The 25,345-nt window shown below is 38.6% G+C and overlaps 1 protein-coding gene across 2 annotated transcripts in view; it reads left to right on the top strand.

Moving 5' to 3' along the window:
* The window catches only part of CNTNAP2 (contactin associated protein 2), a 2,246,749-nt gene that overhangs the window by 1,660,375 nt on the left and 561,029 nt on the right, over positions 1-25,345 (top strand). The window lies entirely within an intron of this gene.

The raw sequence follows: 25,345 nt of genomic DNA, 5'->3' as shown, positions 1-25,345 counted from the left end.
CTGTTTTATACATTATATATAATTTTATAATTATGTAATTATTTTCGATTATATTTCAATATATTTTTAGTAAATCTATAATTTAAATATATAAACATTAATTATATATTTAATGATTTTTTTTGTATTATACTTTAAGTTCTGGGGTACATGTGCAAAACGTGCAGGCTTGTTACATAGGTATACAGGTGCCATGGTGGTTTGCTGTACCCATCAACCTGTCATGTACATTAGGTATTTGTCCTTATGCAATCCCTCCCCTAAACCCCCATCCCCCGGACAGGCCACAGTGTGTGATGTTTCCCTCCCTGTGGCCATGTGTTCTCATTGTTAAACTTCCACTTATGAGTGAGAACATGCAATATTTGGTTTTCTGTTCTTGTGTCAGTTTGCTGAGAATGATGGTTTCCCATTTCATCCATGTCCCTTCAAAGGACATGAACTCATCCTTTTTTATGGGTGCACAGTATTCCATGGTATATATGTGCCATGTTTTCTTTATCCAGCCTATCATTGTTGGGCATTTAGGTTCATTCAAAGTCTTTGCTATTGTGAACAGTGCTGCCGTAAACATACATGTGCATGTGTCTTTATAGTACAATGATTTATAATCCTTTAGATATATATCCGGTGATGGTATTGCCAGATCAAATGATATTTCTGGTTCTAGACCCTCAAGGAGTTGCCATACTGTCTTTCACAATGGTTGAACTAATTTGCACTCCCACCAACGTGTAAAAGAGTTCCTATTTCTCCACATCCTCCCCAGCATCTGTTGTTTCCTGACTTTTTAATGATCACCATTCTAACTGGCAATTATATAATTAAATTGCATAGTTAATTATATATTAACTATGGTGTACATATGCCATATTTCATATATAGTTATAGTTAATATATTGACTATGCAATTTATATATAGGTGTATATATAATATATATTTATCTGTATATATACATAATATATTAATACAAAATATTTATACATAATTTTACATAATTAGGCTTCATAACTCCGAGTCAAAAACATGATTCAGACTCACTCAAAAACATGATTCAGACTCTATGTGAAAGGAAGTTTCAGAAATATACCACCCAATTTATTTTTCTTATTTTTTATGTATATATAATAAATAATTTAAAAATCTATAATCAAATTGAAAAGAGGTAGGAATGAGGCTGAGTGTCACAGACACCTGTCTGGTACCCCAGCTGGGCAAGGGACTGTGATGGCAACACAGGTGAACAAGAGGAAGGGGATGATTTGAAAACACATTCAGAAGTCATGGAGAAAAAGGTACACATCTGAAAGATGCCTCAAAAAAAGAACTGAAAGATTAGATATGGGTTACTTTTTCTTTCCATTGACTAGTGAGTCAATATAATCTATAAATCAAGTCTCTTTAGCTCTACTGACTATCATGTTCTTTTTCCCTAGCTCTCCTGTAACAGGGAACAATACACCCTTTTTCTTGTAGTGCAAGAATAATGATTTGCTGGCAGAAGCTCCGTGAATCAGACTTTGCACTGAACATGTTATATTGTTTGGGAACCTGGCTAAATTTTTCCATAACTGCTTTAAAAGTGATTTCCATTTAAAGCTAGGTGGAACAAATTCCTGCTGCCGGCTAAATCTTCTTTTTCTTTTCCTATGAACAGAATCTCATAAAAAGGACTATTGCTCTTTTGTACTTTTCTGTGATGCATTCTGTGTTGGGGTCTGTGGAGGAAGCCATCTAAAAATACACTGAGTGCTATAAAAATATCCTCGTAATTCTGCTAGAATTCAACTTTTTAATACCTGTATTTCTTCTCCCTTTATGTCTCCTTTTCAATTATTTCTTTCCCTTTGGTACTCTGCCAGATTAATGTTTCTGAGTCTTTCATAGACACCTACATTGACCAAATGGATCAATCTCCTACCTTTGAGATCCTCATTGAGCTCTGGCAGAATTTGGTGGCTGCATGAATTTAAACCCCAGATGTATGGAGAAAGAATCACTTTCAATAGAAAACCTAATATCACCACTATTTACAATTGGCTATTTTTGTAATAAACAAAAATAATGGGCATCATTTATGTCCATTTTGAGCCTGTATCTATGTTATATCAGGCTTTGCCTAATAATAATGTTGCTGTCAAGTTAATAAGGATTTAGCTTACATAAATAACGTTTCGGTTCTGTTCAGTTGGGTTTATCTTAAACTGTACAGAGGTGCTTGTTTTATTATAATTCAACTGAATCAGAAACTTTCTTTCTCTTTACTTGCTCACACTGGCTTCTAACCAGTTCATGTTTCTTTAGTAACAAGTGCTAAGTAAGCTTCACCTGGGGACTGATCCTTCAATAAGAATAATGAAAGAATTGCACCAACTACCAAGTATCATTGTTTTATTTTCAATGAAACTGTCCCCCATAAAATTGTTTCTCTCTGTGAAAAAACATGGAGCAGAAATCCAGCTAACTAGATCAGGGAGGCCCCTCCCCACCACCATCCCCACTGACTTAGAAAGTGATTAAAATATTTTAAAGCAGGAGGACCAGAAGCCAAAATGTTAGCATGGCCAAGAAAAAGTGAGCAGAGCCATGAATCAAATCATGAAGTTGTAGATTTGTATAACACATGTAAAGGGTATAATATATGTAAAGGTCAAATGTCATGCCTCATTTTAAGGGTGAAGAAATGAGGCTTGCAGGAGTTAAGTGTTACACAGCAGCTAGCGGCCAAGCCAGGCTGAGTCCCATGACCGGACTAGTGTACTGCTTGCTTCTCTGTGCAGCTGTCATCTTTAGTGGTGGTAAATGGATTAGGAGTATTGATGTGAACATTCTAAGAAATAACACAGCATCCAGGCAGTATGGTGGCTAATACCTGTAATACCTGTGCTTTGGGAGGCCAGGGCATACAGATCACCTGAGGTCCAGAGTTCGAGACCAGCCTAACTTTGAGAAACCCATCTCTAATAAAAGTGCAAAATTACCGGGGGGTGGTGGTGCGTGCCTGTAATCCCAATACTCGGGAGGCTGAGGCAGGAGAATCACTTGAACCTGGGAGGTGGAGGTTGGGCCACTGCATTCCAGCCTGGGCAACAAGAGCAAAACTCCATCTCAAAAAAAAAAAAGAAAAGAAAAGAAAAGAAAGAAAGAAACACAGCAATGACACTCAAGTATAATCTAATAATAATAATGATTTAAAATAAACATTATTATAGTGACTTCAATTGTATCCCCCAAAAGATATGTCCAAGTTCTAACCCCTGATACCTGTGAATATGACCTTACTTGGAAACGGGGTTTGTGCAGATGTAGTGCAGTTAAGGGTCTGCAGATAAGATCATCCTGGGTTTAGAAATCCACTCTAAATCCACTGACTGGTGTCCTTATAAGAGAAAGGAGAGAGAGCTTTGACACACAGAGAAGAAGGTCAAGTGAAGACCTACGTGAAGAGGGAGGAAGAGATTGAAGTTCTGTGACCACAAGACCAAGAATGCCAAGAGCCACCAGAAGCTGAAAGAGGCAGAAAAAAAAAAAAAAAAACCTCCTCCCCTGGAGCTGCAAAGGGAGTGCAGCCCTGCTGAGGCCTCGGTTGTGGATTCCCAGCCTCCAGAGCTGCGAGCGAGTACGTTTCTGTGGTTTTAAGCCATAGAGTCTGTGGCCATTTGTTACAGCAGCTTTAGGAAACTAACACCACTATGAAAACACACAATCTACAAAGCAATGCAGGAAGAAATTTTTATTGTCCCAGTACTTTGTTGTTGTCATTGTTGATTTTAACAAAATATAACTCAAATGACAGTTCTTTGAACTTTTTAGTTAAGAATAATTACACACATATTAGCTCCCCTAAATGTGTTTTAGCCTAAAGACCCTATCAACATTTAATATTATATAAAAGTCCTCAGCACCGTGTCCTCCCAGCCTTCCCCTTCCCCCAGTATTCCAGCCACACTGGTCTTCTCTTTGGTCCCAGAGCATGCTAGGACCCTTCTCACCTCAGGCTTCTATATGCTTCTCCTGTGTCTGGCACACTCCTCCCTGACCCTTCACATCCTCCCCAGTCTGAAATCAGCTCCCAAAGTACAATTCTCGAAGAAGCCCTCCAACCCCTTTATCATAGATTAGCCCCACACATACACCCTTTCCCTCTTCTTGACAGTCATGATCACTGTTTGTAATTCTTAATTTATAATATTCCTGGATTGTCTATCTTTCTCATTGAACTGTTGCTCTCTGAGAGCAGCCACAGGATGTTTTGCTCATCATGACATTTCAGGAGTAACATGATGCCTAGTGTATAGCAGGCACTCATAAATATTTAGAAAATAAGTGAATGATAGTATTTAGCCTTGGATGGTGCTCTTGTCTGTTATTTACACTTATAGCTGTTCTGTTTCCAATATATAACATTGAAATTGTAGAAAAATCTGCACATAGTCTTAATTCCAAAATTAATTTATTTTAGTAACCTCTAAATTTTTCTTCTCTGAATTTCTAAATGAATTCTTGAAAGTTCTGCTCTGTCCCAAAGGCATTTCATAAATAAGTAAGAATAGCTAAAAAGGACTCAAACCTGTTACATTTTACCATGCCATCAGCTTTCGTGGATAGGCCAATTTGCTCCAATTAGTATTATTCATTTGTATAAATAATAAGCATGTTGGGTACTGTATTAGTCCATTTTCATGCTGCTAATAAAGGCATACCTAAGACTGGACAATTTACAAAAGAAAGAGGTTAATGAACTAACAATTCCATATTGCTGGGGAGGCCTCACAATCATAGTAGAAGGTGAAAGGCACATCTCACATGGTGACAGACAAAAGAAGAGAGATTGCGCAGGGAAACTCCCCTTTATAAAACCATCAAGTCTCATAAGACTTGTCACTAACACAAGGCTATCACAGGAAAGACCCACCCCTATGATTCAGTTACCTCCCACTGGGTCCCTACCATAACACATGGGAATTGTGGGAGCTATAATTCAAGTTGAGATTTGGGTGGGGACACAGCCAAATGATATCATTTCACTCCAACCCCTCCTAAATTTTGTGTACTCTCATTTCAAAACCAATCATGCCTTCCCAACTGTCCACCAAAGTCTTAACTCATTTCATCATTAACTCAAAAGTCCACAGTCCAAAGTCTCATCTGAGACAAGGCAAGTTCCTACTGCCTATGAGACAGTAAAATCAAAAACAAGTTAGTTACATCCTAGATACAATAGGGGTACAGGCATTAGATAAATACACCCATTCCAAATGGGAGAAATTGGCCAAAATGAAGATGCTAAAGGCCCCACACAACTCCAAAACCCAGCAGGGCAGTCAAATCTTAAAGCTCCAAAAATATCTCCTTTGACTCCAGGTCTCACATCCAAGTCACGCTGATGCAAGAGGTGGGCTCCCATGGCCTTGGGCAACTCCACCCCTGTGACTTTGCAGGGTACAGCCTCCCTCCTAGTTGCTTTCACAGGCTGGTGTTGCACCAGGTTTATGGTGCAATCTTGTCAATGGAGCAATTTTTCTGGGGTCTGGAGGATGGCAGACCTTTTCTCACAGCTCCACTAGGTAGCACCCTAGTGGGGACACATTTTCCTTCAGCATTGCCCTAGCAGAGGTTCTCCATGAGTGCCCCACCCCTGCAGCAAACTTCTGCCTGGACATCCAGGCATTTCCATGCACCTTCTGAAACCTAGGTGGAGGGTTCAAACCTCAGTTACTGACTTCTGTACACCTTCAGGCTCAACGCCATGTGGAAGCTTCCAAAGCTTGGGGCTTGTACCCTCTGAAGCCATGGCCCAAGCTGTACATTGGCCCCTTTTAGTCACACCTGGAGCATCTGGGATGCAGGACACCAAGTCTCTAGACTGCATACAGCACAGGGACTCTGGGCTGAGCTCACGAAACCATTTTTCCCTCTTAGGCCTCTGGGCCTGTGTTGGGAGAGACTGCCACAAAGGTCAATGACATGTCCTGGAGACATTTTCCCCAGAGTCTTGGTGACTACATTCAGCTCCTCATTACTTACACAAATTTCTGCAACCAGCTTGAATATCTCCTCAGATAATGGGATTTTCTTTTCTATCACATTGTCAGGCTACAAATTCTCCAAACTTTTATGCTCTGATTACCTTTTTAAACCGAATGCATTTAACAGCACCCAAGTCACCTCTTGAATGTTTTGCTGCTTAGATATTTCTTCTGCCAGATACCCTAAATCATCTCTTTCAAGTTCAAAGTTCCACAAATCTCTATGGCAAGGGCAAAAGTTTGTCAGTCCCTTGGATAAAACATAAAAAGAGTCACCTTTGCTCCAGTTTCCCACAAGTTCCTCATCTCCATCTGAGACCACCTCAGCCTGGATTTCATTGTCCATATCATTATTGGCATTTTGGTCAAAGCCACTCAACAAGTCTCCAGGGGTTTCCAAACTTTCCCACATTTTCCTGTCTTCTTCAGAGCCCTCTAAACTATTCCAACCTCTGCCTGTTACCAAAGCTGCTTCCACATTTTGGGGTATCTTTTCAGCAGGGCCCCACTCTGCTTATATCAAAATCTGTATTAGTCAGGGTTCTCTAGAGGGATGGAACTAATAGGATAAACACATATATAAAGAGGAGTTTATTTAGGAGTATTGCCTCATAGGATCACAAGATGAGGTCACACAATAGGCCATCTGCAAGCTGAGGAGCAAGGTAGCAAGTCTCAGTCTCAAAGCTGAAGAACTTTGGGTCTCATGTTTGAAAGCAGGAAGCATTCAGCACAGGAGAAAAATGCAGACCAGAAAACTAAACCAGTCTAATCTTTCCACAGTCTTCTGCCTGCTTTTATTCTGGCCATGCTGGCAAGTGATTAGATTGTATCCACCCAGATTGAGGGTGTATCTGCCTTTCCCAGTCCACTGACTCAAATGTTAATCTCCTTTGGCAACACCCTCACACAGACACACCCAGGCACGATACTTTGCATCCTTCAATCTAATCAAGTTGACACTCAGTATTAACCATCACAGGTACCTAATAGATTCCAAAGATTATATTCCAAAATATGCTTTAATCTATAGAAAAGAAAAAAGAAGGTAACAATAACAGTAAGGAGAGGTAAATCACAGTGAGGCTGGGTGGTGGTAAGGGAACATTTCCAGAGGCAGTCACTCTTGAGCTGAGTCTTAAATAATGAGTAGGAGAGAGTAAGTAAAGAAAGACATCAAGGTTGTTTTAGGGCAGGATTTCTCATTTTTGGCATTTTTAACAGAATAATTCTTTGTTCTGTTGTCCCGTGTGTTTTAGGATCTTAAAAGTATCCCTGGCCTCTATCCATGAGATGCCAGTGTGACAACAAAAAATGTCTTCTGAAAATTTCTCAATGAACTGAAAATAGAACTATAGTTTGAGACAGCAATCTTACTACTGGGTATCTACCCAAAAGAAAAGAAATCATTATATAAAAAATATGCAGCATTATTCACAGTAGCAAAGATATGGAATCAACATTTAAGTGTCCAATGGATGACTGGATAAAGACAACGTGGAGTGTGCGTGTGTGTGTGTGTATACACACACACACACATATACCATGGAATGCTACTCAGCCATAAACAAGAATGAAATCATGTCTTTTGGAGCAACATGAATGGAACAAGAGGTTATATCTTAAATGAAATAACTCAGAAACAGAAAGCCAAATAAATACATCGTGGGAGCGAAATGATGTGTACGTATGGTTATAGAGTGTGCAATAATAGACAGTGGAGACTCAGAAAGGTAGGAGGGTGGGAGGGGGAATGAGAAATTATCTAATGCATACAATGTACACTATCCAGGTGATAATTATACTAAAAGCCCAGACTTCAGCACTATACAATATATCTATATATCAATACTACAGCCAGGCATGGGTGGCTCACGCCTGTAATCCCAGCACTCTGGGAAGCCAAGGCAGACAGATCATGGGGTCAAGAGTTCAAGACCAGCCTGGCCAACATAACGAAACCCCATCTCCACTAAGAATACAAAAAATTAGCCAAGCATAGTGGCAGGTACCTGTAATCTCAGCTACTCGGGAGGCTTAGGCAGGAGAATCGCTTGAACCTGGGAGACAGAGGTTGCAGTGAGCAGAGATCGCACCACTGCACTCCAGCCTGGGCAACAGTACAAGACTCCATATCAAAAAAAAAAACAACTGCACTTTCACCCTCTTAATCTATACAAATTTAAAAATTAAAAAGACAAAAACAAAATGTCTCCTGACATTGCCAAATATCCACTGGAGTGCAGCATCATCCTAGTTAAGAACCACTGCTGGGGGCACAGGAAGGAGCCTATCTGCAGGTGGGGGCATCCGAGTTAATGCAGCGTGTCCAGGCAGCTCTAGGGAGAGTACCTGGGAGGGAGATAGGAGAGAAGGTACAGCACTGCTCTTACACAGGGGGGTTTGTGTGTTACGCTGGGGAGTTTGGGATTTCATCCTGAAAGCACTTATGCAGAATCAAAGGATCTTTAGTAGGAAAGAGACATGTGCTTAAGAAAGTGCTAGCAGGAAAGAGACAAGTGCTTAAGAAAAATCATTCTAGTCACAGTGTAAAGGAAGGATCAAAAGGACAACAGAATGAATCAGAAAGAATTGAATGTAATCCAGGAGAGAAGTGATTCATGGGGACGGAAAGGAAGGGGAAGATTGAAAGGTACTCACATCACATCTCTAAGACGTTGTCCAGGATGGGATCTAGATTCTTGGTTTGGATGATCAGAAGGTAGAATCATAAATCTGCTCCAAAATTCACTTGGAAATTAGGCCTCATGACTTCATTTTAAAAAACAAAAAAACCAACAAACCCTTGAACTCAGAAAAATTACTTGTAAAGTTGGTTAAGCATAATCTAGGTGAACTCATGGTGTAATTAATAAAAATAGCACTACCTAAGCCTTCAAATTCAACTAGGTCTTCAGCAAAGATTCCTTCAGCAAATTGTCAAAAAAAAAAAAAAAAAGTTAGTTTTTAAAGTAATCAATATATTAGAAAACTTTAGTAAATTTCACTCCCTGCTCCCAAGCAATGTCTAGACAAGTGAGACAGAGAGACAAAATGAGTAATTGAGGTCATTTTTCTTGCCTGATTGTCCAGAAAATTGCCTTATTTCTTTGCTTTATTTTCTGAGTCCATATAATGATAACAGAAAAAGTTGTATGTGTGGATGTTTTTTAAAAGCTGAATCTTTGACAGTGTTGAGAGAGGTAATCGCCAACAAACACACTATCACAGCATTTGCCAGAACCTCTGTTTTCTTTCAGGCAGTTGTCACTATCTAAGTCAAGTCCTTTATGTCAGAATTGACTAGATAAAATGTCATGAGCACCTCCTGTGAGGGAAAGAAGATTAGGACTGAGATCTCAGTCATTAAGAGACTCCCAAGCTGCAAGTGCTACAAGGTGTGCAAAGGCAATTAGCAATTTGGGGCAAAGTACAATTTTCATAGATTCTCTTGCAAAAACATCCTGTGCTACCTATTTCACAAAGTTACTCACGTTTCTTGCTCTTCAACATGAGGAACACAGGATATTCAGGCCTTGCTAAAGGATATGAATGGGTCATCCAGGTTTTGGCTAAGAGATTGTTTGAACAAGTCCCAAACAAGAATAATTGAAATTAAAGCAAGAATGTGCCAATACATCTGAATTGTTGAAGACTGCAAAAATAGTGTTTATACATAAATATGAATTATAAATGGAAGTTTTATGTGCTGACAAATTTTATATTTTTAAATATTTAACTTCAATGACAATATAAGAAAAATGAAGTTCCTACTAATCCATAGAATAATGTGTACTTTCATTTAAGAAATCACCAACTTTAAATCACTAAAGCTTCATACACTTAATAAAATGATCAAGTTTAAATTATAAACCAAACTATAATTCAGAAAGTAAAAATTATGATACACAGTTTATATTGGTCAAAGTTTATTATCATTAAAAATAAACACATATTTTTCACTTCACATGTGTTACACAGGTGCTTAATATTTTACATGCATAATACATTTGCTCTTCACGGCCATAAAAGGTAGATACATGATTATTCCCTTTGTGCAGACAAGGAAATTAACACCCAGGTGAAATAATTTACCAAGAGTCACATAGCTAGTAACAACCCTGTGATTAAGGGAGAGCATTATCCTAAACTTCATGAAGAACAAGACACCTATAAGCAGTTAGTCACTTAAAGACTAAGAAATTTTGATGGAGACAATTTGTTATAGATGCATATGATAGTACAACCAGTTCTATAAATCACAGAGTGTTGTATTTATTTCTACACATTCCATATTAATAAAATTTTTAATTTAATGTAATTTAAGTTTTAATAACTGCTGTAAGTATATGCAGCTCTGAGAACAAAGAAGAAGAGAATGATTTCAGCCATTTTTAAATGGCTTTTAAATTTAGATTTACATATTTCAGTTGGAGTTCAAGTATCTTTTTCTGCTAAAAATTTGGCCTGTCTGAATTTTAAAAGCCATTTGGTCTTCAAACTTTAGTTAATGGTAAAAAAAAAAAAAAAAACAACTAAATATCTAATTTCCTGAAATAGTTCCAAATTACAGAAACAGAGAGAAAGCTTAAATACCACAAAACAAAAATTGATAGGCTAGAATTTACAAATCATGATTCATACCCAAAAAACAAACCTTTCAATGAATAACTGTAATGTTGACAGTTTGGAAGGAATTTTAATTTTGTTTGTCTTTATAAAATAGCAAGATCAGAGTCAAAAAAGCCTTAACATCTCCATATTAGAGATTCTGTAACTCACATCAGTTATGCCCGGCTCTGGCTAAGTACTCTGAAAAGTATATTAAATCAGGATGATAATTGTTCAGTAAAATTTCTCCTAGAAGTATAGTAAATATGATTGATTTAATATATCATTGAGATTCTACTGGAAAAATGGCATAAAACAGCAACATTCTGTTGCCATTTTATAACTTTCATTTTTGTAAAGTGACCATTAGCATAATATAGTAATATCATTATGACAATCTGCACAGATGAAAATATCTCAAGGCCAATATTACATTTTCATCAAGTAAATGACCATGTGTTTCAATAAACACAATTATGAATGTTAATATACCAACAGATTGAGTAATTTGATTTCTCAGCATCATTGTTTATAGGGGAAAACAAATTAATCATCTTTGAGGTAACAGGAGTGTAAACTTTTAGAACATAGTAAGTTGTTTCACTACAACCATTCTTTGTTTGCTGAATTGGAGTCAGGATTGTTCTTCTGTCTGTCCTATCTGAGGTCTTTTTGTCTGACTGTCCCCTTCTGAAGTCATCTTGTCATTACGTAAATATCCTATGCAGCGTTTTCAATGTAGAGCCAGAGAATTTAAGATGAGTCACATCTTTATTTTGATAAGTATCCACAGGACACTGAATTATACAATAGAAACACACAAAGAAACCCATTCCTCCCACCTGTTCCATCACTTTGGACAATTCCTGAACAAGCTGGTCTCCAGCCCTGCACCCCTGTGAGCAGGCCAGGGACTCTGTGGACCCAGCCATGCCCTTTCTGTCACCACAGCCACATTCATGATCAGGAGGCAAGTGAGATTGTCATCACTTTTCCTTGAATCTGTTTTAGCAATAGGCACGTTGGGCATTGGAATGGATGTGCAGATGAAATTGACACAAACCCAAAATAGAAGAGGCAACCTATCTGTGGCTTTACCATGCTGAATGTTCCTGATCTCAGAAGCTAAGCAGGGTCGGTCCGGTTAGGTAGTACTCGGATAGGAGAAGAGATAACCAGCTGAGACTTCAGTAACTAGCTAACAGGCTGCTTCAGACTTCCAGCACAGCTTAATTATCATGTATGACTGGGGAAGATCCTTTTCTGGAAAGAGGCAATATTTTAAGACCATTTAAGATTATCCTTTACTTAAGCACAAAGAAATATTTCCATTTTCAAATGCTTTTTTAAAAAATCTTTCAAAAATAATAAATGATTTTTCTGATTTATTTTTTAAAAATCCCTGTATTCCTTGGCTGTAGCATAGCCACAGTTGTAGATAGTATAAGAACTACTTACCCTGGCATGGGTCCCAAAATATAGTTGCTTGAAAAAGTCTATATTGTGACCTTAATTTTTAGTCCTTTGACTCTTTGGGAACTCCACGGTGAAGAGAGGTATGCACAACCTCATGGTCCTCAGGTGGTTATCACATAGCCAAACTTTCGTTTGTTTATTTGTTTTTGAGACGGAGTTGCACTCTTGCTGCCCAGGCTGGAGTGCAGTGGTGCAATCTAGGCTCACTGCAACCTCTGCCTCCCAGGTTCAAGCAATTCTCCTGCCTCAGTCTCCTGAGCTGCTGGAATGACAGGCGCCCACCACCATGCTCAGCTAATTTTTGTATTTCTAGTAAAAATGGGGTTTCACCATGTTGGTCAGGCTGGTCTTGAACTCCTGACTTTGTGATCTGCCCATCTCAGCCTCCCACAGTCCTGGGATTACAGGCGCCCACCATCATGCCCAGCTAATTTTTGTATTTCTAGCAGAAATGGGGTTTCACCATGTTGGTGAGGCTGATCTTGAGCTCATGACCCCATGATCTGCCCACCTCGGCCTTCCAAAATACTGGGATTACAGGCGTGAGCCAGCTGGCCAAACTTTTTACACCCAGCTGGCCAAACTTTTTACAACATAAATTCATGAATTATGTAGTTAATTAATATATCAAAGAAGAGCTCTCCACGCTTATCACAAGTTCTCTTATTTATAGCCCCACAGCCTTAACTATTATTGCCAAGAATTTCTATTCACTCTTCCTATTTTGCAAACTACAGTTACAGAGGAGGTATGAATGAAAAGTTTTCTGTGTCATTTCAAAAATGTGTTAGCATGTTCTGAAAAGTTCTGATTCCTTGATCTGTGAGTGACTTAGCAACATGATTAGATGAGACAAAACCCATAGCTACACACCTTTCTCTAGGATTTTTCTTAATGTCAACTCTTGACAAAATTTCAGATCCATTCAAAATTTCAAATACATTAAAATTAAAAATTTAATACTCTAATATTGAGATTGAGTAGCCTATGTCAGTCTTCCTTAAATATTACATTTTTTACATTTTCTATTTTTCATTCATTTCAAGCGTGTTTATGCTCAGTGAATGGCTAATTTCAAATCTGCTCCAGGTAATTCTCACCTCTCTGTCATCTCAGTGTTGACATCTATTGATTTTCTTTTTTTCATTCAGCTTGAGATCTTCCTGGTCCTTGATATTGTGAGTGACTCCTGGTTGAAACCTAGACATTTTAGGTGTTTTTTTTGTTTTTTGTTTTTTTTTTTTGAGACGGAGTTTCACTCTTGTTACCCAGGCTGGAGTGCAATGGCGCTATCTCGGCTCACCGCAACTCCGCCTCCTGGGCTCAGGCAATTCTCCTGCCTCAGCCTCCTGAGTAGCTGGGATTACAGGCACGTGCCACCATGCCCAGCTAATTTTTTTGTATTTTTAGTAGAGACGAGGTTTCACCATGTTGACCAGGATGGTCTCGATCTCTCGACCTTGTGATCCACCCGCCTCGGCCTCCCAAAGTGCTGGGATTACAGGCTTGAGCCACCGCGCCCGGCCTTTAGGTGTTATTTTATGCACCTATGGATCTGCAGCTGTCATCCTCTCTCTGCTTTTCTTTTTCTTTTTCTTCTCCCCTTACTCCTACCCCTTTAAGCCAATGCTCAAGTAGGACCAGGGAAACATGAAAAGTTGGCCCAGAGACGGAAGGAGCATTGTACTTCATGTGTCGCATTTAAATTCCCCAGGAAGAAATGGCTTGTCAATACAGCATCCTTTTAAGTCACATATGGTAGTAAGGCTGTGCTACCCCTCCTTTCCTTTCTAGTCACTGCCTCCTAATGTCACTTATTTTCTGAAGTATCTAAGTAGCATCACCACTCTCCAAGACTGACATTCTCCATTTATATTCAGTCATAACTCACTAGTGAAGATTAATTGGGGAGGAGACAAGTCTGAATTAGAAATCACCAAAGTAGTATTTTAAAAGAAGTACAGATTTATTGCATTCATTTCTAGGCCTAATTCAGAGACACGGCTAGACCAGTTACTAAGTAAATGTCTTAAAGGGCCTATTTTAAAGCATAGAGACAACCCATTTGTACAGTAGCAGAAAGAAATGTGTTTTAAATCCTTAACAATAGTTTTCTTGAGTAGATTAAACACTGCCTTAAAAATCCTATTTATTTATTTATCTCCTACAAATACTAAGTAAATTTCACAACTCTTTTCTGAATTGTCACAAATCCTACAGTAGTGGAATCTGAATTAGAAGCTCGGTTATATGTGATATTTCTGTTTAGAAGGCACTCATTAAGCTGCTGTGCCCTGTGAGCACTAGAATTGGGGTTGGCACAGTCATTTCATAACCTGAAATCTAACACAATCATTTCTGGATGAACCATTTGCCATAAAATTTAACAGGCTGTATTAGCTGTTGGTTTGCATTGATGATCTATAAACACTAACCTTTATCTCTTAATATTTTTTCTTGTTCTTTTTTATGGTTAATTTAGAATTTTACTGATTAAGCATCTGCTTCTGTAAAGTGCTTACTGACACCAAAGACTCAAAACATTGTTGAGCGTGTTTAGGCTGAAAAGTGATTTCGTGTTGCAAAGTCTGACTTAGTGTAGAAAGATTGTAAGACTATAGAAGTTACTTTTGGAAAACCTAAACTGTCTTGTAGAAAAATTATCTCACTGTTTTAAAAATGGCATTCAAAGTCCAGAAAGAACAATTCAAGCTTGTTGTAACTGGAAAATCAAAACTAGTTTAGATCAATGGTACACACTGTGCAAGATTTTTATGTGCTGACAGCTTGTGTGCCCACCGCCACATCACTTTGGCCATTATACCAGCTAATTCTTACATCTAGGATTCATAACCTAAAAATATGCTTCCTCTTTCTGAGGGAAAGTTGAATACGGGCAGAGACGAGTTGCCCTTATTTTACCTTGAAGAATAACAACATAAGCTCATGTGCAATGAAATACCCGACTTATTGGAAATGATGGCTAGTGTCTTGAAAGCAAAGAAGTATATTTTTTTAACTTCATAAGGATTTAGAGGTTGATCATTCATCATCCCACCGCCTGCACTCTGAGTGCTGAACCAGTAGAGAAAGATGCAAGCAAGCATCAGACGGAAATCCAAACAGCAGCTTAGACTGTGTTTCCCTAGTGGTACAGGCCCTTCAAAGCCTCCTTTTTGAAAGAGTGGATAGGATACACAAAGTCATTACAGTATCAACTGCAAACCTACAACATTTGGAAAATGTAAAAATCCCCAGCCCCCACTGCAAGGTTATATTCTCAGAACCAGGAATGTCGTGGAATCTTGCCCTGTATCATCCAATACAGTGGCTCCTAGCCACATGTGACTGTTGAGCACTTGTGTTGTGGCTACAGTGACAGAGGAATTGAATTTTCAGTGTGTTTTAATTAATTTAAAATTACATTTAAAAATGGATTCTCAATTCACTATTAGAAGATTTTTCAATTTCAGGTATGTGAATCTACATTTTCAACCATGAACTACATGGACACGAAGTATAGATTAATTGTTTCCAATTAAAATAATAATTCCATTAAAATAAAGAGGCCACATTGAAATATGCTCTCAGTACAAAATATGTAAGAATTTTAAAGACACAGCCTAAAAAAGAGAATATAAAATAGCCCTTTTATACTTGTTTATATGTCGAAAGAATAGTATTTTGGATATAGAGGGTTAAATAAAACATAAAAATTGACTTTTAAAAATGCATCAGTTTCTTTTTACTTTTCTAATGATTACTAGAAAATGTTTAATTATATATGTGGCTCACATTGTATTTCTATTAGACTCACTCTGAGTGTGAGGTAGATTCACCCTCTAGTTGGTGTGTAAAAGACATGGTGGAGATTTAATTGTGTCTAGGAGAAGAAGAACAAAGTAACAAGAGAAGAGAGAAAGAAAATCTTCTGGCTCCTAGGAGGCCAACTGGTCTGGGCTACTTTGTGTCTCTGCATGGCTTCTGAACCTGAACTTAAGTGGAAGAAATCTCCCACCAAGAGGTTACTTACATTGCCAGGTGTTTGTTTCTTCTCAAGCCTAAGATTACTGAGCTCTGAGTGTCATCTTATCTTGATGCTACTTCTCCTACACTTATTTTGTTTGTTTGTTTGTTTGTTTTTGTTTTGTTTTGTTTTGAGACGGAGTTTCACCCAGGCTGGAGTGCAATGGCGCAATCTCGGCTCACCGCAACCTCTGCCTCCTGGGTTCAGGCAATTCTCCTGCCTCAGCCTCCTGAGTAGCTGGGATTACAGGCACGTGCCACCATGCCCAGCTACTTTTTTGTATTTTTAGTAGAGACGGGATTTCACCATGTTGACCAGGATGGTCTCGATCTCTCGACCTCGTGATCCACCCGCCTCGGCCTCCCAAACTGCTGGGATTACAGGCTTGAGCCACCGCGCCCAGCCTCCTACACTTATTTTTTAAAAGCTTTTACTTCTCCAGGCTTTGATTAACTTTAACTATTAAAATTGCAGTGTAGGCCAGGCATGGTGGCTCACACCTAAAATCCTAGTACATTGGAAGGGCAAGGCAGATGGATCACTTGAGATCAGGAGTTCGAGAACAGCCTGGCCAACATGGTGAAACGTATTCTCTACTAAAAAATAAATAAATAAATAAACGCAATTGCAAAACAAACAAATAAATAAATTTGCAGTGTAAAACTCCCCTTTACTCTCTATTTTCCTACTGCAACAGAATTCAGCTTTCCCTGGGTACCCATCCCTTAATCCCAAGTAAGAAAAAAAGTATATAAAATGAAACATCTACTAATGTCCAGCCCTCCAAAAATCTTATACTCCCAGTTCCAGTGGAGGCAACATTGAAGGTTGGCTCTCTGCTATCTAAAGAGACGTTCTGCCCATGTCAATTTGAACACCTCCCTCTTGTAAAAGGCCCCACAGAAGTGAAATTGTGAAACTGTGAAAGCCCCACAGAAGTAAAACTGTGTCTCCAGTCTAGACCTCCTGGGAGAAGCTCTTCTGACCCAATAAAGAATTGCTTTTTCTGACCAAGAACAGAAACCTGCTTGGTTAGTTTGAGGTCCAGGGGACCACCTGGATCACCAGGGTAAATGCTTGTTCTTGTTAACCCAAGGCAGAAACAGGTACATTTCTCAGTTCTTAAAAAGGCCAACACTGCTGCCTCCTGGAGCCCACACAGGGGTCCTTGTTCAGCCATAGTTCTAGACCTTGGCTGCATATTGGAATCACCTTAAGTCTTGAACATAAGGCCCAGCATCCAGGCCAGACTCACTCCATGAGTGTTTTCAGCTACTAAGGAGAACTTGAAAACAAGAAGCTGGCCAAGCAGAGGACTCATGTGTGCCCTGACACTTTTCCTATCTCACTAATCAGGCTTCTCATCCCATTACTCACCCTTTTCATAAAAAACAAACAAACAAACAAACAAACAAAAACAGAATAAATAAAAGTAGGTAGGGAAATGCCAAAACTCAGAATGTCCTCCAACTTCTCAAGAACTAGTCCTGGGTTTCCATTATCCTTATAAATGCCCTAAGATTATTTTTCAATCATATGTTACCAAGAAGTAGGGAAGTTTCAGCATTAACAATACATAGCTTTGTAACAATTAGCCATCTGTTTATAATGCTGTTAGGGATTGACAGCATCTCAATGGAAGCAGGGAAAACAACAGAAATATTATATCTGCCAAGTTCCAGTCATTCTTTATCTTACATAGTAATTTGTCGTCTAATGAGATCACTAAGGAAAGCAAAAAACCATGCTGTGCTACAAAATAAACTTTGTAAAGCAGGTAGTTTAATAGCAGATTAATGATGTGCTGACAAGATCAAGACCAAAAAAAAAAAAAATTTAGTCATAGTTTCTGCAGTGCAGCTATTAATACAAGTTTCAAGATGTCTCACGAGAAGGTAGTATTTATTTTTTCAAGGCACTATTTGAAAACCAGAGAGTAAGATATTTCAAGATGGCTTTCTCAATGCCAGTTTGTTTTAAATCTTACTAGCATTCACATATTATCTTGCTATCACTCTTAATATTCTTCTTAATTATGGGTGTCCCAGTAGTAAAGTCTAATCTCTTTCAATCTCATATCTTGACTTGATGAGTCATTACACAGAATCTGTTAATACAATGGAGTTTCTTATCAAGAGCAAAGTAAATTTGAATAAAGTTTATAAAAGTAAAAGAAATAAAGCAGATGCCAAATATTGCCCACAGAATTGGTTATAGTATCATTATCCATTAAGAAATGAATTTTGTACATTAGATAATCTAGGTCTTATTTATCTCTCATAACCATATATAAATATATATATATATATATATATATAGTTTTACTATATAACTATATAGATATATAGTTATATAGAGAGATAGATAGGTCTTATTTATCTATCTCCCATAAATAAATAAATATATATATATATATATATATATATATGTGTGTGTGTGTGTGTGTGTGTGTGTGTGTATATATAGTTTTATACATATAGTTATACATATACATATATAGTTATATATATAGTTATGTAGAGAGAGAGATAAATAAGACCTAGATGCTATCTTAAATATATATTTGTGTATATATATACATGTGTGTGTTTACATATATATGTAAGATATATATATATTGTGTGTGTGTGTGTGTGTGTGTGTATGTAAGATAGATATAATGATATTGCAAACTGGCTTTCTTTTCTAATTACCAAAAGATGGCTTTAATATTTGATATGATTTGGCTCTGCATCCCCACCCAAATCTCATCTTGAATTGTAATTTCATATGTCAAGGGAGGGACCTGATGGGAGGTGATTGGACCATGGAGGTGATCATGCTGGATCATGCTGTTCTCAGGATAGTGAGTGAGTTCTCACTTTGAAAGTATTTGGAGACTGGGCACAGTGGCTTACACCTGTAATCCCAACACTTTGGGAGGCCAAGATGGGCAGATCACCTGAGGTCAGGAGTTTGAGACCAGCCTGGCCAACATGGTGAAACTACATCTCTACTAAAAATACAAATATTAGCTGAGTGGCTGAGCACAGTGGCTCATGCGTATAATCCCAGCACTTTGGGAGGCCAAGGTGTGCCTATCACCTGAGGTCAGGAGTTTGAGATGAAGCTGGCCAACATGGTGAAACCCCATCTCTACTAAAAATACAAAAATTAGCTTGGCGTGGTGGTGTGCACCTATAATCCCAGTGCTTGGGAGGCTGAGGCAGGAGAATCATTTGGACCCAGGAGGTGGAGATTACATTGAGCTGAGAACACACCGCCACACTTCAGCCTGGGTGACAGAACTAGACTCCATCTCAAAAAAAAAAAAAAAAAAAAAAAAAAAAAAAAAAAATTAGCCAGGCATGGTGGTGGATGTCTGTAATCCCAAATATGGAGGCCGAGGCATGAGAATCACTTGAACCCAGGAGGCAGAGGTTACAGTGAGCTGAGATCACACCACTACACTCCAGCCTGGGTGACAAAGTGAGACTCTGTCTCAAAAAAAAAAAAAAAAGTGTTTGACAGTTCCCCCTTGTGCTCTCTCTCTGTCTCTCCTTCTGCCATGTAAGATGTGCCTTCCTTCCTCTTCTTCTTCTGCCGTGATTGTAAGTTTCCTGAGGCCTCTTCAGTCATGAGGAACTGTGAGTCAATTAAGCCTCTTTCTTTATAAATTACCCACTCTCAGGTCATTCTTTACGGCAGTGTGAAAATGCACTAATACAACATTTGGAAACTCTGTGCCACAATACAGGGTTCATATATTGCCCAGCCTGAATTAAAATGCTACGTGTATTATCACTAATATCAAACTGTCTTTAAGATGTTGACAAAGGTGACAACTTGGATGAAAGATACTGACCCACTGTTTTCTTTCCTGTAGCTTTTCCTCAAGTGGACAAAAATAATTACACTTTTGTTTTTTTTTTTACCAGTCTACTAAATTGAACTCTTTCTTAATATCACCCCAGGTGCTATTCTTATAGGTGTTCTCTTCTATGTCAGCCACACTTCTGTTTGTGATAAGGATTTTCACCTCATCTGATAAAAAGAGCAGTCTACTGTGAAAAAGAACTAAGTTTATATTCCCAAAGCACAGGTAGTTTCTGTCAAGGCAGGAATACAAATATGGCCCCTTGGAACCTTGGATACTTGAACATCTATTGTGTATGAATCATTATATTAGTGTAATAGAGCTACAGAAATAAATAAGACCCAGACTATGCTTATAAGTGCTTCATAACACAAAAGGACAAAAAAAACTGTGCATAAATATATGCAAAATAAATGCAGATACATCTCCATGGTTGTTCATTTACACAGACATCCAACACATCCATTGAGTATTTATCACATACCAACTTTGTCCTAAAGGCTGATCATACATATTGAACCAGATTTAGGCAGCCACCAATCTCACAAAGTTTGTAATTCAATTGGGAGGAAAAAAGCATTTAAACCAGCTATTGCATTATAGCAGGTGTCCCCAAACTTTTTACACAGGGGGCCAGTTCACTGTCCCTCAGACTATTGGAGGGCCGCCACATACTGTGCTCCTCTCACTGACCACCAATGAAAGAGGTGCCCCTTCCTGAAGTGCAGCGGGGGGGGCGGATAAATGGCGTCAGGGGGCCGCATGCGGCCCACGGGCTGTAGTTTGGGGATGCCTGCATTATAGAATCATTACTGCAATGAAAGGAAGATTCCCAAGTACTAAAGGAAGGGAAAGCTGGGACACTTAGCCCAATCTAAAAGATCCAAAATAAATTTCTTTAAAGTAGCATATAAATTAAGACATTACTGGATGCAGTGGCTCACATCTGTAATCCCAGCACTTTGGAAGGCTGAGGTGGGAGGATCACTTTAGGTCAGGAGTTTGAGACAAGCCTGGGCAACATGGTGAAACCCCATCTCTACTAAAATTATAAAAATTAGCTGGGTGTGGTGTTGTACATCTGTAATCCCAGCTACTAGGGAGGCTAAGGCAGAAGAATTGTTGGAACCCAGGAGGCAGAAGTTGCAGTAAGCCGAGATCGCGCCATTGCACTCCAGCTTGGGCAATAGAGTGAAACTCCATCTCAAAAAAAAAAAAAAAAAAAAAAAAAAAGACATGAAGGATAGGAGTTAGCCAGTATGGTATTTTGTGGTAATACAGGTATAATCTCATCACCAATGAGACAGTCTTCCAGCAAACCACTTAAAGGAAGTTTTGAAAATCAACCTCATCCTTTTGGCCTGTCCGCCGTCAAAAAATATGTAGCCTGACAAACCATGGGTTACAAATGCCTGATGCATAACCATGATTACCACATTAGAGGTTTAAAATGCAACTAGGAAAACTTGAAAATATAAGCATCAATTTCAAATCACTAGTCATTTGCATCGATTTCAACCATTCCCCAGGACTCCTCCAAGCATTCTGTTTGGCTTGTATTGTATCTAAGACCATCTGAAATCACAAAATAAATTTCCTATAACATGTGTCTTTTGTGTGCATAATAATACATACTAACAATTTATAACTTATTATAATGTCCTATAATTTACTTCTTTATTGAATCTGTGTGACTGAAAAGGGGAGTCAGGAGAAAATCTAATACAAGAACTTCCTAGGGATGGGGTTCTTCAGCTTCAAATCTTTATAACTGGGACCCCTTACATTAGCACTCAGATTTGACTAGCATCTCTGGGACCACTCTTTAATAAAAATATATATTTTTTGGATTGTTTTGTCAGGTACCTTGTAAAAAGGTATTTGCTACCAATGATAAAAGGAAGTGAACTTTAAAAAATATATGTGCTATTACTGTCATTTGGAGTATTCCTCAAACCACTGATTGTATATGATATCACTACCTCTAGGAATTCAAGCTCAAAGTGTTCATAATGCTAAAGATAGAAACTGATTTTCAAAGGTATTATCCAAAAAAATAACCATTTATAAGGGAAGCCAATATCTTTCCATTTCAATACAGCCACTTTAGCAGTTCTCTTAAAAAGATAAAACCTTTTTCTCTTAGAAAAAGATAAAACCTTTCAACAGCTACAGTGATCCTGGAGTAAATTACTGTGTATATGACACAGTGCATTAGCAAATTGTTGCTGCATCAGCATGTCATTTTCAAAATGAAAACAAGTCTATTAAAGTGCACATTGAAGGTATAAAGTAGGATGATAATATACAGTTTGATCATTGCTTTCAGACTAGATCCAAAAACAGTGTAAGTTTCATAGAAGAAAAATGGTTTAAGAATATGATAAAAGGGGAAAGCCTCCAAGTTGACCACAATGTGTTAAGAGAATGAGAATTTCAAAGTACAACTACTGAAAAAGCCATATTTATACAGACAAAGTGAAAAAGAAATACATCAACCCTGGAGGAGGGAGAATCAACACATCACAGTCTAGGAAAGCAAGTAGAAGAATAAATGAATGTTAATTTCAGCTCACAAGACAGTGGTAATTTCAAAATAAGGAAGGGAAGTGAAAAAACACACTGCAGTGTCAAAACTGACTCTTGATCCAGAGGGATGTACAAGTCTCCCTGAATAATGACCATAGTTATGGTTTGCTTTTCTAGTCTCCTTGCTTGAGGAAAGAGCCTGCAGAATGATTTAAAACATAAATTGAGGACAATAAGTTTGTGCCAAGGATTGGCTGGTTTAGCTCAGTTTCATATCGACTTACAGTTTAACCTAGAATATTTTACATCTCATCAGTTTATTCATTTAAATTGATCATCTTGACCTTCTTTTGTTTTTTAATAGCATCCAGTAAATATGTATTCAGCATCTAACCTGTGCTAAGTATTTTGCTCATGTTGAGGGAGACATTTAAAAAAATATTCACAACACTCCTGTAAGATGGAGATTATTATTACTTCCATTTAACAGGTAAGGTGGCTAAGGCAAAAGCATATTAGATGCCCAAGGTCACACAGCTAGTAAACAGCAGAATTGTGTTAGTTAGGTTCTCCATGAAGTGGATGCCAAGGCAAGATTATATGTGCAAGATTATTTACGGCATTGGCCTATGTTGAAAATTTGGTAAGGGAGTAGCAGGAGACTGACTGAGAGAGACTCAGACCATAAGACTGGTTTGACCCAGTGGAGGAAAGAGGGAAGGAGGGAAGATTGGGCAGGAAAATTCTTAGTTTCTGGTGCAGTTCTATAAAATTTTGGCAAGGCTGATGGGAAGTCCTTGAGCCAAAGTTGCCCATATGAGGAGTTCCACATCTTGCAGAAAAGGGCCTGCCTGAGTATCTCTGCACGCTTAGCATTGCCTGGGGTGGCCTGTGGAAAGGGTGGCCCAGAAACTGATGCGGTATTCGATCCCAAGCAGCTGGCCATCTGTCCGTCACACCTCTGCACCAGGAAGATGAGAGGCCATGTTACTAGTCCCACAGCTGGGATCTCAACCCAAAAACTTTGTGGCGGAGAATACATGCTCAACCCCAATGCCAAGGCGATCAATATACACTCAATATACAATCAGAGAATGCAAATCTTTATATGCAGCAATTCATTAATTCTTTGCATTTCTTGAGTCTGCTTCTGCTTGAGACAAAGCATCCAAGGCGAACAATACACTTCTCTTCCTTGAGAACAGGTAGAAGTCACCTTGAAAAATGAAATGTAAAGAGAATGCAATCCTCATGCGGCTTCTCCTGTGACCCTAGGAGAGACTTTGTGGAGGTCATTGAGGAGATACAGATTCTGGCTTACTCCCATGGTCTGAGAACAGGGAAAGCCCTTCACAGGGTCCCTCCTATCCCTCAGGCTAACCAGGCATCTCCCCCTACCCCCAACTATTACCTGGTTTCAGGTAAGAAAGGAAGGAGGCTTTACATCATAGCCTTGCCTTTTTTCTAGGTTTAGCAAATAAAATGCTTGGAGTAATTATGATCCCCTGATCACCCATGAACTCAGACTAACCATCACTGGCCTTCCTGCCAGATGATCTCTATTTGAGCAGTTTGGTTATCTCTTGTAAAGTACATTACACTCATTTAATGGGAAAATAATTTAAATATGCTTTAGATATTTATTGAAATAATTTACTAGATATTTTAACCATGTGATTCGTTGTTGTTGCTATTTGCATTAGGGGAAAGATGCCAGGGAGATTGAGTAACTAGTCTAATCTAAAGTCTTGCAAAAGGAGGCAGGATTTGAACTAAGTTTATCTGACCTGCAGGCCATATTCTTTCTCCGCTGTGGCCCCCCACCCCAGATATTTTACTGGTCTTGGGCTTTACAAACTGCTTTTACATGTGCTATTTCATTTGAGCTGTAATATTAACTTCTTTCCAGTCCAGTATTCTGGGACTTAAAGACATGAGTGCCAGAAGGTCCATTGGTTCTTTTCCCCTCCTGGGACTCCTCCTCTGCCTCAGTCACCCTCATTGGAGTATCAGCCCCCACTGCAGCCATTACAACCGGCTTGGCATGTCCGGCTTGGCAGCCTGCCACTGCCACGGCAGTGTGTATACTTTGCTTTCTCCACCCATTCTTCTCCATTCCTTTTTTTTTCTTTTTGCCTCTTTTTTCACCCTATCTTTATTCTTGAGTTCATTCCTGCCCTATTTCTCCTCCAAAGCACACATGCTGTCAGCTCTTATTCACATTGAGACTGTTTGAGTCGTGGCTGAGTAGTTTACAAATTTATTTTACACAATTTATACAGGCCAACTCCTCTCACATCTACTTCAGCAACCTCTGTCTTTACCCTCCCAGTTCTGGTGTTCTTCCTTCAGCCCTAGATTTCTTGCTTGGATTGAAGTGACTACCTCAACATGCTCCCAGGTGATGCTTTTTTTCCTAAGTGTTTTAACTTTTTTACTCGCGTGAGCAAAACTGTCCCTAGAAGAAAAAAGGCAGTGGCAGAGCGAGAAAGAGAATCTGCTCCTCCTTGGCCCACCCTACATTCTTTGATTATCACAAATGCCCTGTGGAGAAAGAGAAACCTGCCCAACCTGTGTGTTCCCATTTATTGAAATATCGTATAAGGCATGGTTTGGTTCTTTTGGGATTTCTCTGTTTCTGATGCTATTATACCACAGAATTTTTGAACTATTTCTCTTTTGACTATTAACATATTAGATCCAACTTTGCAATTCTTTTTTTTTTTTTAGCTGTTGATTATATTTTTGAAGCCCACAAGCACCGATTTCAGAGAAAATATAAGCCTAAAATCATTCACTAGAAAACTACAGAACCG

This window comes from Saimiri boliviensis, chromosome 10 (assembly GCF_048565385.1).
Source record: "Saimiri boliviensis isolate mSaiBol1 chromosome 10, mSaiBol1.pri, whole genome shotgun sequence".
NCBI lineage: Eukaryota > Metazoa > Chordata > Mammalia > Primates > Cebidae > Saimiri > Saimiri boliviensis.
Note: the sequence above shows the minus strand (reverse complement) of the source record. Positions and strands in the feature narration are given on the sequence as shown.